This window comes from Nyctereutes procyonoides, unplaced genomic scaffold, assembly GCF_905146905.1.
Source record: "Nyctereutes procyonoides isolate TBG_1078 unplaced genomic scaffold, NYPRO_anot_genome, whole genome shotgun sequence".
In the NCBI taxonomy this organism is placed as follows: Eukaryota; Metazoa; Chordata; class Mammalia; order Carnivora; family Canidae; genus Nyctereutes; species Nyctereutes procyonoides.
Window position 1 is genome coordinate 71,582,983 of NW_026575125.1, and position 19,389 is coordinate 71,602,371.

The following is a 19,389-nucleotide window of genomic DNA, read 5'->3' on the forward strand; positions in this document are numbered from 1 at the left end:
GTGGCTCATAGGCAAGGTAGAATATTCATAAACAGTAGACAGCATTTGTTCCATGACCAATAAGGTGATCTGATTTATTAAGACCACCAACAGGGTGTAAAACTGGCAAAGAGAAGGGGAGAATCACTTGCCAGAGGTCCTCAAAATTCTGGCTAATGACCTAGAATCAAGCACATTGCTATCTGGAAAGTGAATTCAATCAATTTTGTAATTCCATGAGATCTCCTGCAGCCACTAGGCAATTTAAAAATATCAATACCTGGGTTCAAATATCTCCAGTAAGGGGAGAAAATATAAAGGTTAGTATCAAGAACTCTATGACTTAGATGAGTTTGGCATGTTTCCTGGAAATGGAGACTCAGTAGGCAACATCCTGAATAGACTACTTAAACTTTAGTTATTATAATGATTTGTAATAGGGCACACATGGATATTTCCTGAACGGAGTCTTCACCAAAACTAGGTAAAGACTATATGGCCAGATAAGGGATCCTAATGAAGCAAACTTTTACTTATCTTTTTGCATGGACAGAATCTGCTTTTGAATGAATTGATAGAGTAGACATCTCCTGTTTGTGGGGTCTGTGTGCAGTACTTAAACTTGAAGCTATGTACACCTTAATTACTGAAAACTGCTTTTCACCATGAGAAAAGCCTTTGAGGCTGGGTGGATGATATTTTAATAATATTAATAATATTAACAAAATTAATAATATTAACCTGAGTGCTTACTTCAGCAGCACTTATACTAATATTAGGACAATGCAGAGAATATTAGCATGGCTCTTGCACAAGGATGACATGCAAATTCATGATGCATTCGGATTTTTTAAAAATAATAATATTATTAACATAAATACTAGCTATATTTATTGAGGTACATAGTTGGCACCTCTCACTGTGCTGAGTGCTTTACACACATTATTTCTTAAGCTAATCCATCCAAAGCACTAAGTCGGTGTTACGCAAAATGTAGTCTTTGAAACAGTGCTGATAATGAACCGTTCCCAGTCCGTGATAAGTATAGAAACTGAGTTTACAAACTATAACCACATTGAAAGTGTCACAACGTCCTAGGAAGTGCTTGTCTCATTGCATTGGTATTCATTAGTTCAGGTGTTGTTGATGAATTAAGGTGACAAGTTGCTTTTATACAAACTGTGTTATAGTCACACTCAATAGGACTACATTACAACATGATATTTTAAGATCAGTTAATCAATTGAAATGCAAACTAAAATATGAAACCCAATTCCTTCATTGAAAGATGATTCTGGGGATCCCTGAGTGGCTCAACAGTTTGGTCCCTGCCTTCGGCCCAGGGTGTGATCCTGGAGTCCCGGGATCGAGTCCCACACTGGGCTCCCTGCATGGAGCCTGCTTCTCCCTCTGCCTGTCTGCCTCTCTCTATATCTCTCATGAATAAATAAGTAAAATCTTAAAAAAAAGAAAGATAATTCTACCATAATTTTACAGGTTAAAAATTTTGAATTGGGTATCAATGAAACCTTGAAATTAAATTTTGAAATAGTAAAAAAATTTTGAAATAATAAAATCATTCATTTCATTTTGAGTAAAAGTTAAAATAAATAACTTGACCTTGCTGAAATTACTTTAAAATCTTTTACTCCTATCAGCATACTTATATGAGAAGCATTCCTCTACTATGCTATATTAAAAAAAAACATAGAGTCACATGCAGTATTACTTGCAAGTAGCATTGTCATCAATACAGACTAGATCATGCAAGTTAATTAGCCAGAAGCAAGCTCATTTGTCACATTATAAACTTTAGATATTGATATACACAGTGTCTTTCTTTTTTTAAATGCTTTTTTATTTTTATTTTTTTACACAGTGTCTTTCAAAGTGCAGATAGGTATCTCCTACAGGGATTCACTATTTTACTCAAGTAATCATTAATTGCCCATACTTGCAGTTTCAAAGAATTATATACAGGTTTTGTAATTAATTTATTTTTCTTACATTTGTTCTCATATGTAATAAAATATATAATTTCATATTCATTAACTCTAATGAAGATGTGGTCTTGTATTTTGTATTCATTTTTAGTAATTAATGTTATTGTATTTTCTAAAAGTATTTAGTTAATGGTGAATTAAGCGTTTAAAAATATCTAACTCTTCATCAGAGTTTAACAAGTACTCCACTAAATTCAATGCATAGAGCAAATTCTCAGTAATATGATGATGACCATGATCTCATCTCTCATGTGACTATAATGGAAGCCTAGTGAAAATGTAACTGTAATTATCGTCACACTTCAAATAGGAAAATTTAGATTTAAGGAAGTTAAACAACTGGTTCAGTGTCATACAACTGAGTGATAAAAGCCAAGAATCAGACCTAGGTCTGTCTGCTTTTCAAAGCTCATTTTCTCATCCACTACCACTATGATGCCTTTCCTTTGTAAACATGCATGCACTTATAATGCCAAAGTTATAGAAAATTTCCGAGTATGGAGATAAAGGCCAAACAAGTTTTTCCTCCCAAATCACTGGAGAGTAAGTTGCCAACATGATGTCTCATCAACCCTGAATATTTTATGTTGTATTTTCTGACATAAAGGCATTGTCCTATATTACCACAATACAAACATCAAAATCAGGAAATTAATGTTGCTATATCACAATTTTTTCAGATCCCAAATCACGTTCCTCAGTCATCCCAACAGTATCCTTCACAGCAAAAGGATCCACTTCACAATCATGCACTGCATTTGGTTTTCATACCACTTTAATTTCTTTACTGGAACAGTTTCTGGAACTTTACCTTCACGACCTTTATAATTTTAATGATTGTCGGTCAGTTATTTTTTAATAAAAATATTTTATTTATTTATTTGACAGAGAGCACAAGCAGAGGGAGCAGCAGACAGAGGGAGAAGCAGGCTCCCTTCTGAGCAGAGAGCCTATTGAGAGCAGAGAGCTGGTTTTACCAGCTTGAATTTCCACCGGCGGGGCATGATAGTTCTTTTTTCTTAATATTGTTACCAACATTTGTTATTTCTTATCTTTTTTATTTCAACCATTCTGACAAGTGTGAGATGATCGCTCATTGTGGTTTTGATTTGCATTTCCCTAATGATAAACGATGTTGAGCATATTTTAATGTCTGTTGGCCACCTCTGTGTCTTCTTTGGAAAAATGTCTGTTCATGTCTTCTGCCCATTTTTAATTAGATTATTTGTTTTTCTGGTGTTAAGTTGTATAAGTTCTTTATATGTTTTGGATACACCCCCTTACCGGATATATCATTTGCAAATATCTTCTCCCATTCAGTGGCTTGTCCTTTTGTTTTGTTGATGATTTCCTTCACTGTGCAAAAAGGTTTTATCTTTGTGTATTACCAGTAGTTTGATTTTGCTTTTGTTTCCCTTGCGTCAGAAGACACAACTAGAAAAATGTTTCTACGGCTAATATCAAAGATATTACTGCCTATGTTTTCTTCTAGGAATTTTATAGTTTCAGGTCTCCCATATAGGTCTTTAATACATTTTGAGTTTATTTTTGTGTATGATGTAACAAAGTGGTCCGGCTTCATTATTTTCCATGTAGCTGTCCAGTTTTGCCAACATCATTTGTTGAAGAGAGTTTTTCCCATTGTATATTCTTATCTCCTTTGTCGTAAAATAATTGGCCATATAATTGTGGGTTTATTTCTGAGCACTCTATTCTGTTACATTGATCATTGTGTCTATTTTTGTACCAGTACCATACTGTGTTAATTACTATAGATTTATATATAGTATATCTTGAAATCTGGAATTGTGATACCTCTAGCTTTGTCCTTCTTTCTCAAGATTGCTATGGCTATTCAGGATCTTTGTGGCTCAATACAAATTTTTAGAATTATTAGTTCAATTTCTAAGAAAAATGATGTTGATATTTTGATAAGAATTACATTAAACTGTAGATTGTTTTGGTTAGTATTGAAATTTTAAGAATATTAATTTTCACAATCCATAAGCATGAAATATCTGCCCATTGTGTCATCTTCAATTCTTTCCTCATGAATTATAGTTTTCAGAATGCATTTAACCTCCTTGGATAAGTGTTATTCCTGAGTGTTTTATTATTTTTCATGCAATTGTAAGTGGGATTGCTTTAACTTTTTTTCTGCTACCTCATTCTTATTGTATAAAGATACAACAGATTTCTATGTATTGATTTTTGTGTCTTGTAACTTTACTGAATTTATCAATTCTAGTCATTTTTAGTGGAGTCTATATAGAATCTAGAGTACCATGTTATCTGCAAATAGTGAAAGTTTTACTTCTTCCTTACCAATTTGGTTGCCTTTTACTCCTTTTTCTTATATGATTGCTGTGGCTAGGACTTGTAGTACCATGTTGAATAAAAGCGGTGAGAGTGAACATTATTGTCTTGTTCCTGATCTTAGAGTTTATAAAGCTTAGTTTTTCACTATTGAGTATGATGTTAGCCATGTATTTTTCATTTATGGCCTTTATTATGTTGAGGTATGTTCCTTGTAACCCACTTTTTTCAAAGCTTTTATCATGGCTGTACTTTTTCAGATTTTTTCTGCATCTATGGAAATGATCATATAGTTTTTATCCTTTCTCTTTTTAATATTGTGTATCACATTGATTGATTTATAAATATTGAACTACCTCACATTTCAGGAATAAATTTGAATGATTGTGGTAAATGATTTTTAATATATTTTTAAATTTGGTTTGCTAATACTTTATTAAGGATTTTTGAATCAATATTAGAGATGTTGGCCTGTAGTTTTCATTTCTTGTAGTGTCTTTATCTGGTTTGGGTATCAGGGTAATGCTGGCATCATACAATGAATTTGGAAGCTTTCTTCCTCTTCTATTTTTTGGAAGACCTTGAGAAAATTAAGTATAAACTCTTCAAAATTTTGATAGAATTCATCTGCAAAGCCATCTGTCCTGAACATTTGCTTGTTGGGATTTTTTTGATTACTGATTCAATTTCATTGCTGGTAATCATCTGTTCAAATTTTCTATTTCTTCTTGATTCAGCTTCGGGAGGTTATATGTTTCTAGAAATTCTTTCATTTCTTCTAGGTTGTCCAACTTGTTGGCATATAAATTTTCATAAAATTGTCCTATAATCCTTTATACTCTGTGGTATTGATTGTTATTTCTCCTCTTTAATCTCTGTTTTTATTTATTTGAGTCCTCTCTTTTTTAGTAAGTCTGAGGTTTATCAATTTTGTTGATCTTTGAAGAGAACTAGCTCCTGGTTTCATTGATCTGTTCTATTGTTTTGTTTGTTTGTTTGTTTTAGTTTCTATTTCATTTATTGCTGTTCTAATCTGTATTACCTCCCTCCTTCTACTGGCTTTGGTTTTCATGCTTTTTCTATTTCCTTTAAGTGTATGGTTAGGTTGTTCTTTTGAAAATATTCTTGCTCCTTGAGTTAGGCCTGTATTGCTATAATCTTCCCTCTTAGAAGAGCTTTAGCTGCATCCTGAAGATTTCAGATGATTCTGTTTTCATTTTCCCTTGTCTCAATGTTTTTTTAAATTTTCTTTTTGATTTCTTAGCTGAATTATTCATTGTTTAGTAGCATGTTATTTACTATCCATATATTTGTTCCAGGTTTTTTTCTTGTGGCTGATTTTTAGTTTTATAGCATTGTGGTCAAAAAGAAGTATGATATGATTTTAAGCTCTTTTAATTTATTGACTTGTTTTGTGGCCTAGCACATGATCTATTCTGGAGAATTCTCCATGTACACTTCAAAAAACTGTATTCCACTGGTTTTGGATGGAATGTTCTGAATAATCTGTTAGGTTCATTTGGTCCAAATGTCATTCAAAGCCATCATTTCCTTGTTATTTTTTATTATTTTGTCTTGATGATCTATCCATTAATATAAGTGGGATGTTAAAGTACCCTACTATTATTGTATTACTATAGACTTCTTCCTTAATGTCTGTTAACAGTTACTTTATGAATTTCGATGCTCCTATATTGCATGCATAAATATTTAAAAGTCTTATATCTTCTGATTGGATTGTTCCCTTTATAATTACTTAGTGTCCTCCTTTGTCTCTTGATACGGTCTGTTTTAAAGTCTATTTTGTCCAATAAAAGTATTGCTACGCCAGCTTTCTTTTCACTTCTATTTGCATGATAAGTACTTTTCCATCCCTTTGTTTTTAATCTGTATGAGTCTTTAGGTCTGAAATGAGGATTTTGTAGGCAACATATAGAAAGGTCTTTTTTTTTCTATAATCCATTATGTGACCCTAGGTTTTTTGATTGGAGCATTTAATCTACTTACATATAAAGTAATTATTGATAGGCACAGACTTATTTTCATTTTGTTATCTGCTTTAAAATAGTTTTTGTACTGTTTCTCTGTTACTTTTTTCTCTTGTCCTCTTCCCTTATGGTTTGATGGCCTTTTTACTGATATGCTTGGAATTAGTTTCCCTTTGTTTGCATATATATTAAAGGTTTTTGATTTGTGGCTACCATTAGGTTGGTATATAATATTCTATGCATATAGCATTCTATATCACATTTATGGTCACTTCAGTTTGAACTCATTCTAAAAGTACCAAATATTTACTCACAAACGAACATTTTAACTACATAATGTTATACTTTGTATTATTTTTAAATTTTTGTATTTTTTATTGGAATTTGATTTGCCAACATATACTAAAACATTGAGTGCTCATCCCATCAAGTACCACCTTCAGTGCCCATCACACAGTCACCCCATCCCCCCATGCACCTCCCCTTCCACACTATTCCTTGTTTGTTTCCCAGAGTTAGGAGTCTCTGATGTTCTGTAACCCTCTCTGATTTTTCCAACTCATTTCCTCTCCTTTCCCCTAAAATTCTTTTGAATATTTTTTATATTCCCTGTATGAGTGAAACCATATGCTGTTTGTCTTTCTCCAATTGACTTACTTGACTCAGCATAATACCCTCCAGTTCCATCCACGTTGAAGCAAATGGTGGGTATTTGTCATTTCTAATGGCTGAGTAATATTCCATTGTATACATAAACCACATCTTCTTTATCCATTCATCTTTTGATGGACACCAAGGCTCCATCCACAGTTTGGCTATTGTGGACATTGCTGCTATAAACATTGGGGAGAAGGTTCTGTTTTTCACCACATCTGTATCTTTGAGGTAAATCTCCAGGAGTGCAATTTCTGGGTCATAGGGTAGCTCTATTTTTAACTCTTGGAGGAACCTCCACACATTTTTCCAGAGTGGAAATATGTACCAGTTCATATTCCCACCAACAGTGCAAGAGGGTTCCCCTTTCTCCACATCCTCTCCAACATTTTTTGTTTCCTGTCTTGTTAATTTTCACCATTATCACTGATGTGAGGTGGTATCTCATTGTGGTTTTGATTTGTATTTCCCTGATGGCAAGTGATGCAGAGCACTTTCTCATGTGCTTGTTAGACATGTGTAAGTCGTTTTTTGGTGACATTTCTGATCATTTCTTTTGACCATTTCATGATTGTATTGATTGTTTCTTGGGTGTTGAGTTTAAGAAGTTCTTTATAGATCTTGGATACTAGCCCTTTATCTGATATGTCATTTGCAAATATCTTCTCCCATTCTATAGGTTGTCTTTTAGTTTCGTTTACAGTTTTTTTTTGCTGTGAAAAGATTCTTATCTCATTAAGTCTCAATAATAATTTTTTAAGATTTTATTTCTTTATTCATGAGAGACACAGAGAGAGAAAAAGCAAGAGAGACAGAGACAGAGAGAGACATAGACACAGGCAGAGGGAAAAGCAGGCTCTATGCAGGGAGCCCAACATGGGACTCGATCCTGGGTCTCCAGGATCACGCCCTGGGCTGAATGCAGTGATAAACCAATTAGCCACCCAGCCTGCCCCTAATAATTCATTTTTGCTTTTGTTTCCCTCCCCTTCATAGATGTGTCTTGAAAGAAGTTTCTGTGGCCAAGTTCAAAAAGGGTGTTCCTCGTGTTCTCCTCTAGGATTCTGATGGATTCTTGCCTCACATTTAGATCTTTCATCCATTTTGAGTTTATCTTCATCTATGGTATAACAGAATAGTCTAGTTTCATTCTTCTGCACGTGGCTGACCAATTTTCCCAGCACCATTTATTGAAGTGACTGTCTTTTTTCCAGGGGATAGTCTTTCCTGCTTTGTGGAATATTAGTTGACCATAGAGCTGAGGGGTTATTTCTGGGTTCTCTATTCTTTTCCATTGACCTCTGTCTGTTTTTGTGCCAGTACCACACTGTATTGATGATCACAGCTTTGTAGTACAACTTGAAATCCGGCATTGTGATGCCCCCAGCTCTGGTTTTCTTTTTCAATATTCCCCTGCAGATTGGGGGTCTTTTCTGATTCCACACAAATTTTAAGATTATTTTTTTCAACTCTGTGAAGAAACTCCATGATATTATCATAAGGACTGCATTGAATCTGTAAATTGCCCTGGGTAGCATTGACATTTTCACAATATTAATTCTTCCAATCCATGAGCATAGAATATTTTTCCATCTCTTTGTGTCTTCCTCAATTTCTTTCAGGGGTGTTCTGTAGTTTTTAGAGTAGAGATCCTTTACATATTTGGTTCAGTTTATTCCTAGGCATCTTGTGGTTTGGGGTGCAATTGTAAATGGGATTGACTCCTTAAATTCTCTTTCTTCAATCTCATTGTTAATGTACAGAAATGCCACTGATGTCTCAGCATTGGTTTTTGTATCCTGCCACATTGCTGAATTGCTGTATGAGTCCTAACAATCTTAGAGTGGAATCTTTTGAGCATTCTAGATATAGTATTATGTCATCTGTGAAGAGAGAAAATTTCACTTCGTTTTTGCCAATTTGAATGCCTTTTATTTCCTTTTGTTGTCTTATTGCTGAGGCTAGGACTTCTAGTACTATATTGAATAGCAGTGGTGAGAGTGGACATCCCTGTAGCGTTCCTGATCTTAGGAGAAAGGCTCTCGGTTTCCCCATTGAGAATGATATTTGCTGTTGGCTTTTCATAGATGGCTTTTAAGACGCTGAGGAATGTACCCTCCATCCCTACACTATGAAGAGTTTTGATCAGGAATGGATGCTGTATTTTGTAAAATGCTTTCTCTGCATCTATTGAGAATATCCTATGGTTCTTGTTTTTTTCTTGCTGATGTGATCTATCACATTGATTGTCTAACCAGTGTTGAACCAACCTTTCATCCCGGGGATAAATACCCTTTGGTCATGGTGACTAATCTTCTTAATGTACTAATAGATCCTATTGGCTAGTTATCTTGTTGATAATTTTTGCATCTATGTTCATCAGGGATATTGGTATATAGTTCTTTTTGGTGGGGTCTTTGCTGGTTTTGGAATTAAGGTGATGCTGGCCTCATAGAATGAGTTTGGAAGTATTCCATCTCTTTCTATCTTTCCGAACAGCTTTAGGAGAATAGGTATGGTTTTTCTTGAAAAGTTTGATAGAATTCCCCTGGGAAGCCTTCTGGCCCTGGACTTTTGTATCTTGGGAGGTTTGTGATGATTGCTTCAATTTCCTTCCTGGTTATTGGCCTGTTCAGGTTTTCTATTTCTTCCTGTTCCAGTTTTGGTAGTTTGTGGTTTTCCAAAAATGTGTCCGTTTCTTCTAGATTGCCTAATTTTTTGGCATATGGCTGCTCATAGTACATTTTTAAAATAGTTTGTATTTCCTTGGTATTGGTTATGATCTCTCCTCTTTCATTCATGATTTTACTAATTTGAGTCTTTTTTTTTAAATAAGGCTGGCTAGTGGCTGATCTATCTTATTAAATCTTTCAAAGGACCAACTCTTGGTTTTGTTGATCTGTTCTACAGTTCTTCTGGTCTCTATTTCATGAGTTTTGCTCGAATCTTTATTATCTCTATTCTTCTGCTTGGTGTATGTTTTATTTGCTGTTCTTTCTCCAGTTCCTTTAGGTGTGAGGTTAGCTTGTGCACTTTAGTTTTTTTCCAATTTTTGAGGGAGGCTTGTATTGCAATGTATTTCTCCCTTAGAACTGCTTTTGCTGTATCCCAAAGATTTTGAATGGTTGCATTTTCATTTTCATCAGTTTCCATGAAACTTTTTAATTCTTCTCTAATTTCCTGGTTGACCCATTCATCTTTTAGCAGGATGCTCTTTAACCTCCATATGTTTGAGTCTCTTCCAAATTTTTCTTGTGTTTGAGTTCTAGTTTCAAAGCATTCTGGTCTGAAAATATGCAGGAGACAATCCCAATCTTATAGTATCAGTTGAGACCTGATTTGTGACCCAGTATGTGGTCTACTCTGAAGAAAGTTCCATGGGCACTGGAGAATAATGTGTATTCCGTTGTGTTTGAATGGAAAGTTCTCTCTATATATCTGTGAAATCCATCTTGTCCACTGTATCATTTAAAGCTCTTGTTTCGGAGATCCCCTGGTGGCTCAGTGGGTGTAGGGTCTGCTTTTGGCCCAGGGTGTGATCCTAGAGATCCGGGATCAAGTCCAGCATCAGGCTCCTTGCAGGGAGCCTGCTTCTCCCTCTGCCTGTGTCTCTACCTTTCTCTCCCTCTCTGTGTCTCTCATGAATAAATAAATAAAATCTTTAAAAAAATAAAGCTCTTCTTTCTTTGGTCGTGTTGTGCCTAGAAGATCTGTCATTTGTGGAAAGTGCCATGTTAAAGTCTCCTACTATTAGTGTATTATTATCTAAGTATGTTTATCTTAGTTATTAATTGATTGATCTACTTGGAAGCTCCCACATTAGGGGCATAAATATTCATAAATGCTAAGTCTTTTGTTGGATATACCCTTTACGTATGATATAATGTCCCTCTTCTTCTCTTATCACAGTCTTTAGGATAAACTTTAATTTGTCTGATATGAGGATTGCTACCTTAGCTTTTTTTTGAGGACCACTTGAATGGCAAATGGTTCTCTGGCCTTTCATTTTCAGGCTGGTGGTGTCCTTAGGTCTAAAGTGAGTCTCTTGTAGACAACAAAGAGATGGGTCTTGCTTTTTCATCCAGTCTGAAACCCTGCGTCTTTTCATGGGATCATCTAGCCCATTTACATTTAGAGTTACTATTGAAAGGTATGAATTTAGTGTCATCATTGCTGGATAAAGTATTATTGGCTGTATGTTCTTCTCATTTAGGACCCTGAATATATTGTGCCGGCCCTTTCTGGCCTGCCACGTCTCTGTGGAGAGGTCTGCTGTTTATCTAATATTTCTCTCCTTATAATTTAGGGATCTCTTGTCTCTCATTGCTTTAAGGATTTTCTCTTTATCCTTGTAATTCGCAAATTTCACTATAAATTGTCAAGATGTTGAAAGATTTTTACTGATTTTTGTTGAGGGAGGACCTATCTTCTGCATCTGAATGCCTGTTTCTCTCCCCAAATTAGGGAAGTTCTCAGCTATGATTTGTTCAAATAATCTTTCTGGCCCTCTGGCCCTCTCAGTCCTCTCTGGATCCCCAATTATACATAGATTCTTCCTTCTGAGGCTATCATTTAATTCCCTTAACCTTTCTTCATGGTCCTTTAATTGCTTTTCTCTTTTTTCCTCAAATTCCTTCCTTGCCATCAACTTGTCTTCTATGTCGCTCACCCTTTCTCATTAACCCTCATCTTTCAGACCTCCAATTTGGGTTGCATCTCACTTAATTGATTTTTAATTTCAGCCTGATTAGATCTCAATTCTACAGTCATGAAGTCTCTTGAAGCCTTTATGCTTTTTTTCCAGAGCCACCAGTAGCTTTATAAATTTGCTTCTGAATTGGCTTTCTGACATCGAATTGTAATCCAAATTCTTTAACTCTGTGGCAGAGAGTACTGTTTCTGCTTCTTTCTTTTGTGGTCAGTTCTTCATTCCAGTCATTTTTCTCTTTGCAGACTGGCTGTACTAGTGGGCTGGTTCTAGAATATCAACGACAGCCTAAGTAAATTTCACCCTAGATGATTCTGACAAGGTCAGAGACCAAAAAATGAAAACAAGGATCAGAACCAAATAAAAGAAAGGACCACTAAAGTGAAAAACAAATTTTAAAACAAAGTAGTAAAAAAATAAAAGGCTAAGAATCCCAAATAGGATTTAAAAAAAGAAAAGCGAAAAATAGAAGAGAAAAAAGCAAAAGAAAAGAGGGGAGGAAAAATGAAAAAAGAAGAAGAGAAAAAAGAAAAAAAGGGGGACCGGGAGATGGTGGTGGTGATGAAGTTGTGGTGGAGGCAGAATGTACTCTACCTCAGGAGTCCTAGATAGTGATCCTCTTGGTTCTGAGTGTATTAAATTCTGTATGTTAGAAGAGGCTCAGTTCGAAATTTATATAAACCAGAAATGCTTATAGAGGGCCCCAACATTGACCACCAAAACATAGATGAGATACACGAGGGGACCAGAATGGGAATGAGGATTCTCACAGAATGAACCAGCATGGTATACCACTTGGTTCTGGGTTCATCCTGGTCATGTTTTAGAAGGTATTAACTTCCAACATTATAGAACAAAATGAGGCAGAGAAAAGAAAAAAAAACACAAAACAAACAAAAAAAAATATATCTCGTGTATATCCCAAAATTAAATTGAGTATGTTGAAGGGATTCTAGAAGTGGAAGATATATCTAATTGTAGAAATATGAAAGCCAAAAAGGAAGAAACAAAAATGAAGAGGTGGTAAAATATTGTAGTTAAGGTGGGAAAAGAGAAAAAAACATTGGAAATTTTTGTCTGACAAGCAAGTTGTACTGGAAAAGGGGAGAAAAAAAGAGGTTGGAGGTCCCTCTATTTCTATATACTGTAAATAACCTTGACTTCCCCGGAGGTTTCTTGTGCTACTTGGTCAAGAACTTGGTCTTTCCTTGTCCTTCTAGCTGGTCTTCTCGGGAGGGGCCTGCTGTGCTGATTCTCAGGTGTCTGTACCTTGGGGAGATGCCCGCCCTCTGCTGGGTGCTAGGCTCCATGGGAGCCATTTACACCTTGAGGCCTGTATTCCCTGGTGGCCCTGTCTCTCCCAAGCACAAGATGAGACAAGGAGGAAAAACAACAATGGCAGTGTCCAGGTCTTCAGCTTTGACATCAGCTCCCCACTAGTAACTAATGCAGTCTCCCAGTCCGCACTGGCCTAGATGCTCCTAGTGCAGGTGCAGGTGCGCTAATCTGCACAGCTTGAGGGCACCCAGAGGCAGGAGAGTCCCTGCTATCCTGTACCCTCCCTGCTTCCACTTGTCCTAGGGGGAATGCAGGATTGTGGGCTTTGTCTGCTCAGGTGCCCTTGGATCAGGGGCCCTGTGCTGCTGGAATCACGCTCCCCGGGGGCCGCAGTTCCTGGTGGCAGCATGGCACAGACATCTCCATCAGGAACCACCCACCTGACCGACTGGCTTCTCCCCAAGGTCCCACCTGGCACATGCTCCAGCCCTTTATCGAGATTAGTCCACAATTTGTGGTGCACTTTCCCTCGGGTGCACTTCCTCTATTAGTGACTCTGGGAAACTGGAGCTTCACTGCCCCTCCTGCAATTCTGCCCAATTTTCCTCTATCCTTTATATTATTTTATTTTGTGTGTCCTTTGATATTTATACATACAGTTGATTTTACTGCTTTTGTACTATAGCCTCTGTACTGGTTTTACAAGTGATTAATCTACCACTTTTATTATGTCTGTATATACCTGTGACATTTTTCTTTTTCTGTTTTTCTTACTCTTAATTATGGCCTTTCCTTTCCACAAAAGAATTCCCCCTTAACATTTCCTGTAAGGCTGGTTTACCGGTAATTAATTTATTTAAACATTGCTTACCCAGGAAATTCTTTCTCTCTCCTTCTATTCTGAATAGTAGCCTTGCTGAATATAATACTCTTTATAGCAGTTTTTTTTCCTTTCATCACTTTGAATGTATCATGCAACTTGTGCCTGACCGATAAAGTTTCTGCTGAGAAAACAGCTGATAGCCTATGGACTTCCCCTTGTGTGTAACTATTTTATTGTGCTGCTTTAAAAAATTCCTTTGGCTGTAACTGCTGTCTTGTGCACCTTTTTGCCATGTCACTTTTATGTTTCTTGGTGCGGACCTCTTTGTGTTGATTTTGTTGGGGGCTCTCTGTGCCTTCCAGATCTGGAAGCTTGTTTCCTTCCTCAGATTTGGGACATTTTTCAGCTATTATTTAGAATATTAATTTTTTCTCAAGTGTAAATGGAATATTTTCTAGTATAGAATATTTGTTAGGCCCCAAGACAAGTTTTAGCACACTCAAGAAGATGGAAATCATAGCAAGTGTCTTCTCTGACCACCATAGCATGAAACTAGAGATCAATAATAAGAAGAAAAATGGAAAAATCATGGACACATGTAAATCAAATATTATCCTGAACAATCAAATAGATCAAATAAACAATTGAAGGGAAAATTTAAAAATTGAGACATAAAAATGAAACAACATACCAGAACTTATGAGGTGCAACAAAAGCAAAGAGACAAAAAACACATTAAGAAGAAAGAAAGATCTCAAGCAAACAATTTAAGAAATGAAAAAAAAAATCTTAGAAACATATAACTTACCAAGACTGAATTAGGAAGAAATAAAAAACAGAACATGAAAACAATAAAAAAGATTAATCAAACTAATAGTTATTTCTTTGAATAGATAAAACTGACAAACCCTTAGCCCGACTAACCAAGAGAAAAAAAGAAGGGATCCATATCAACAAAGTTATAAATGAAAAAGGAAACATTATAACTGATACCACAGAAATTCATAGGATCATAAAAGGCTACTATGGACAGCTATATGGCAACGAATTTGGAAAGCTAGAAGAAGTTAAAAATTCTTAGAAACATACAAATTACCAGGACTGAGTTAGGAAGAAAAAAAAAATCTGAATAGGCCAATTACGAGTAAGGAAATTAAATCAGTAATCAATAATCTCCAATGAAGAAAAGCCCAGGACCAGATGGCTTTGCTGGTAAATTTTATGAAACCTTTCAATTAGAATTAACATCAATCCTCAAACTCTTCCAAAAACTTAAAGAGAAGGAAACACTCAAACTAATTCTACAAAGCCAGCATTATCCTGATTCCAAAATCAGAAAAGGATGCTACTAAAAAAGAAAACCACAAGCCAATATCTCTGATGAATATAGATGGAAAAATTCTCAATTAAATTCTAGCACACTGAATCTCACAGCACATTAAAGGATCATTCCATGATCAGGTGAAGTTTATCTCTGGGATGCAAGGACAGTTGAATATATGCAAATCAATCAGTGTTATATATCACATTAAGATAATGAAATATAAGAGTCATATAACATCTCAATATAGAAAAAAACATCTGACAGAATTCAACATCAATGCTTTATAAAAACTCAAATTAGGCATAGAAGGAACACATCTCAAAATAAAGGTAATATATGACAAACCCAAGCTAACATCATATTCAATGATAAAAGGATAAAAACTTTTCCTCTAGTGTCACGAAGAAGACAAGGGTGCCCACTCTCACGACTACTATTCAACATAGTACTGGAAGTCCTAGAAAGAATAATAAGGCAAGAAAAACGAAAAGGTATCAGAATTAGAAAGGAAGTAGTAAAATTGCCCCTATTTGCAGATGATATGATTTTATAAATAGAAAATCTTAAAGATTCAATATAAAAAACTTATATCTAGTCAAGAAATTCAGTGAAGTTGGAGGGTTCGAAATTAACATAGAAACATCGGTGGCATTTCTATACACAAACAATGAAACATCCAAAATGGAAAGATTGATCCTATTTAAAAAAGCATCAACAGCAATAAAATACTTAGAAATAAACTTAACTAAGAAGGTGAAAGGTCTCTGCTAAAAACTATAAGGTATTGACAAAAGAAGTTGAAGAAAATACAAATAAATGGAAAGATATCTTGTGTTCATGGACTGCAAAAATTAATACTTCTAAGATACCAAAACTACTGAAAGTTATCTATAGAATCAATGCAATTCTTGCCAAAAATCCAATGGCATTTTCTACAGAAGTAGAAAAAAAACACTCCTAAAATTTATGTTGAACCACAAAAGACCCTGAATAGTCAAAGAAATTCTGAGAAAGAAGAATAAAGCAGGAGGTAACACACTTCCTGATTTTAAGCTATACTATAAGGATATATTAATCAAAAGAATATGGTACTGGCATAAAAGAGACAAATACACTAATGGAACAGAATAGAGATCTTAGAAATAAACGCAAGCATATACAATTGACTAATGTTTGACAAGGGAGTCAAGAATACACAATGGAGAAAAGACACTCTTTTCAATGGTGATAGAATAATTGGATATTCGTATGTAAGAAAAAAAGGGACCCATATATTAAACCACGCAAAAATATCAACTCAAGGGAGGTGGGGCAAGATGGCGGAAGAGTAGGGTCCCCAAGTCACCTGTCCCCACCAAATTACCTAGATAACCTTCAAATCATCCTGAAAACCTACGAATTCGGCTTGAGACTTAAAGAGAAAACAGCTGAAATGCTACAGTAAGAAGAGTTCAGGCTTCTATCAAGGTAGGAAGACGGGGGAAAAAGAAATAAAGAAACAAAAGGCATCCAGGGGGAGGAGCCCCGCGAGGAGCCAGGCTAAGACCACGGTGAGTGCCCCCAGGACAGGAAAGCCTGTCCTGGAGAAGCAGGAGCTTCACCAGTCTTCCCGGATGGAAAGGCGCTCACAGGGAGTTGGAGCAGGATCCCAGGAGGGCGGGGATGTCCTCAGGCTCCCAGGGACACTAACAGAGGACCTGCGCCCTGGGGAGAGCGCCCCACATCCTGCAGCCAAGATCCCTAAAGGGCTGCAGCGCGGCCCGGCTCCACACCGGAGCAGGTCGCAGGCGGCTCCCGCAGAGGCTCCATGCAGAGGGAGCTGCGAAGCCAGGAGCGCGATTCCAGCAGCGCAGGCCCAGGAGCCCAAGGCATCGGGGACACAGCCCAGGACCCGGCACTCCCCCCAGGACAGGCAGAGGCCAGGAGGGCACAGGACAGCAAGGACACTCCTGCTCCAGCTGGAGCTGAGCAGATCAGGGCCCCGCCCACAGAGCATCCAGGCCCCTGCAGACTGAGAGCTCTGTACTTACTGCGGAAGCTGACTCTAGGGCTGGAGAGCTTGCCGCTGCCACTGTTGTTGTTACTCCTGCGCCTCACAGGATAAACAACCCCCAATGACCTTCACAGTGGTCTCACAGGATAAAGAGGTTAAACATCTTTCACTGAGCCCTGCACCAGGAAGGGGACTAAGCAGCTTCCCCAAGTGCTAACACCTGAGAATCAGCACAGCAGGCCCCTCCCCCAGAAGACAAGGTAGACCGACAGGGGAAAAACAAATTATTGACCAAGCAGCACTGGAAAGTCCCAGGGGAGGTGGAGGGATGTACAGTATACAGAATCAGAGGAAACTCCCCCTTGTTTTTTGTTTTCTGTTTGCTTCCACCCGCCCGCCCTTTTCTTTCTTTTCTTCTTTTTTTTCCTTCTTCTTTTTTTTCCTTTTGTTTTATTTTTCTTTACTTCTTTCTCTTCTCTCTTTTTCTCCTTTTCCCAATAAAACTTGTTTTTGGCCACTCTGCACTGAGCAAAATGACAAGAAGGAAAAACTCACCTCAAAAGAAACAATCAGAAACAGTCCTCTCTCCCACAGAGTTACAAAATTTGGATTACAATTCAATGTCAGAAAGCCAATTCAGAAGCACTATTATAAAGCTACTGGTGGCTCTAGAAAAAAGCATGAAGGGTTCAAGAGACTTCATGACTGCAAAATTTAGATCTAACCAGGCAGAAATTAAAAATCAATTATGAGAAGCAATCCAAACTAGAGGTCCTAAGGATGAGGGTGACCGAGATAGAAAAACGACTGAGTGACATAGAAGACAAGTTGATGGCAAAGAGGGAAACTGAGGAAAAAAGAGACAAACAATTAAAAGATCATGAGGACAGATTAAGGGAATTAAATGACAACTTCAGAAAGAAAAATCTACATTTAATTGGGGTTCCCGAGGGTGCAGAAAGGGACAGAGGTCCAGAATATGTATTTGAACAAATCATAGCTGAAAACTTTCCTAATATGGGAAGGGAAACAGGCATTCAGATCCAGGAAATAGAGAGATCCCCCCATAAATTCAATAAAAACTGCTCAACACCTTGACATTACATAGTGAAGCTTGCAAATTCCAAAGATAAAGACAAGATCCTTAAAGCAGCAAGAGACAAGAAATGTCTAAATTTTATGGGGAGAAATATTAGATTGACAGCAGATGTCTCCACAGAGACCTGGCAGGCCAGAAAGGGCTGGCAGGATAAATTCAGGATCCTAAATGAGAAGAACCTGTAGCCAAGAATACTTTATCCAGCAAGGCTCTCATTCAGAATAGAAAGAGAGATAAAGAGCTCCCAAGACAGGCAGGAACTGAAAGAATATGTGACCACCAAACCAGCTCTGCAAGAAATTTGAAGGGGGACTCTGTAAAAGAAAGAGGAAGTCCAATGGAACAATCCACGAAAACAGGGACTGAATAGGTATCATGATGACACTAAACTCATATCTTTCAATAGTAACTCTGAATGTGAACGGGCTTAATGACCCCATCACAAGGCGCAGGGTTTCAGACTGGATAAAAAAGCAAGACCCATCAATTTGCTGTTTAGGGGAGACTCATTTTAGACATAAAGACACCTACAGCTTGAAAATAAAAGGTTGGAGGACAATGTACCATTCAAATGGTCCTCAAAAGAAAGCAGGGGTAGCCATGCCTATATCACATAAACTAAACTTTATCCCGAAGACTGTAGTGAGAGATGAAGAGGGACATTATATCATACTTAAAGGATCTATCCAACAAGAGAACTTATCATCAATATATATGCGCCGAATGTGGGAGCTGCCAAGTATATCAATCAATTAATAACCAGAGTTAAGACATAGATAATAATACACTTATACATGGTGACTTCAATGTACCGCTTTCTACAATCGATTGGTTTTCTAAACGCAACATCTCCAAAGAAAAAAAAGCTTTAAATGATACACTGGCCCAGATGGATTTCACAGATATCTACAGAACTTTACATCCAAACTCAACTGAATACACATTCCTCTCAAGTGCACATGGACCTTTCTCCAGAATAGACCACATACTGGGTCACAAATTGGGTCTGAACCGGTAACAAAAGATTGGAATCATCCCCTGCATATTCTCAGACCATAATGCCTTGAAATTAGAACTAAATCACAACAAGAAGTTTGGAAGGACCTCAAACATGTGGAGGTTAAGGACCATCCTGCTAAAAGATGAAAGGGTCAACCAGGAAATTAAGGAAGAATTAAAAAGATTCATGGAAACTAATGAAAATGAAGATACAACCATTCAAAA

At 36.8% G+C, this 19,389-nt stretch overlaps 1 non-coding gene across 1 annotated transcript; it reads left to right on the forward strand.

Moving 5' to 3' along the window:
- The first annotated feature begins 724 nt into the window (after nt 1-724).
- LOC129518924 (U6 spliceosomal RNA) lies at nt 725-831 on the forward strand. The gene has a single exon (XR_008666262.1). It is a non-coding gene; the product is annotated as a U6 spliceosomal RNA (small nuclear RNA).
- The last annotated feature ends 18,558 nt before the right edge of the window (nt 832-19,389 follow it).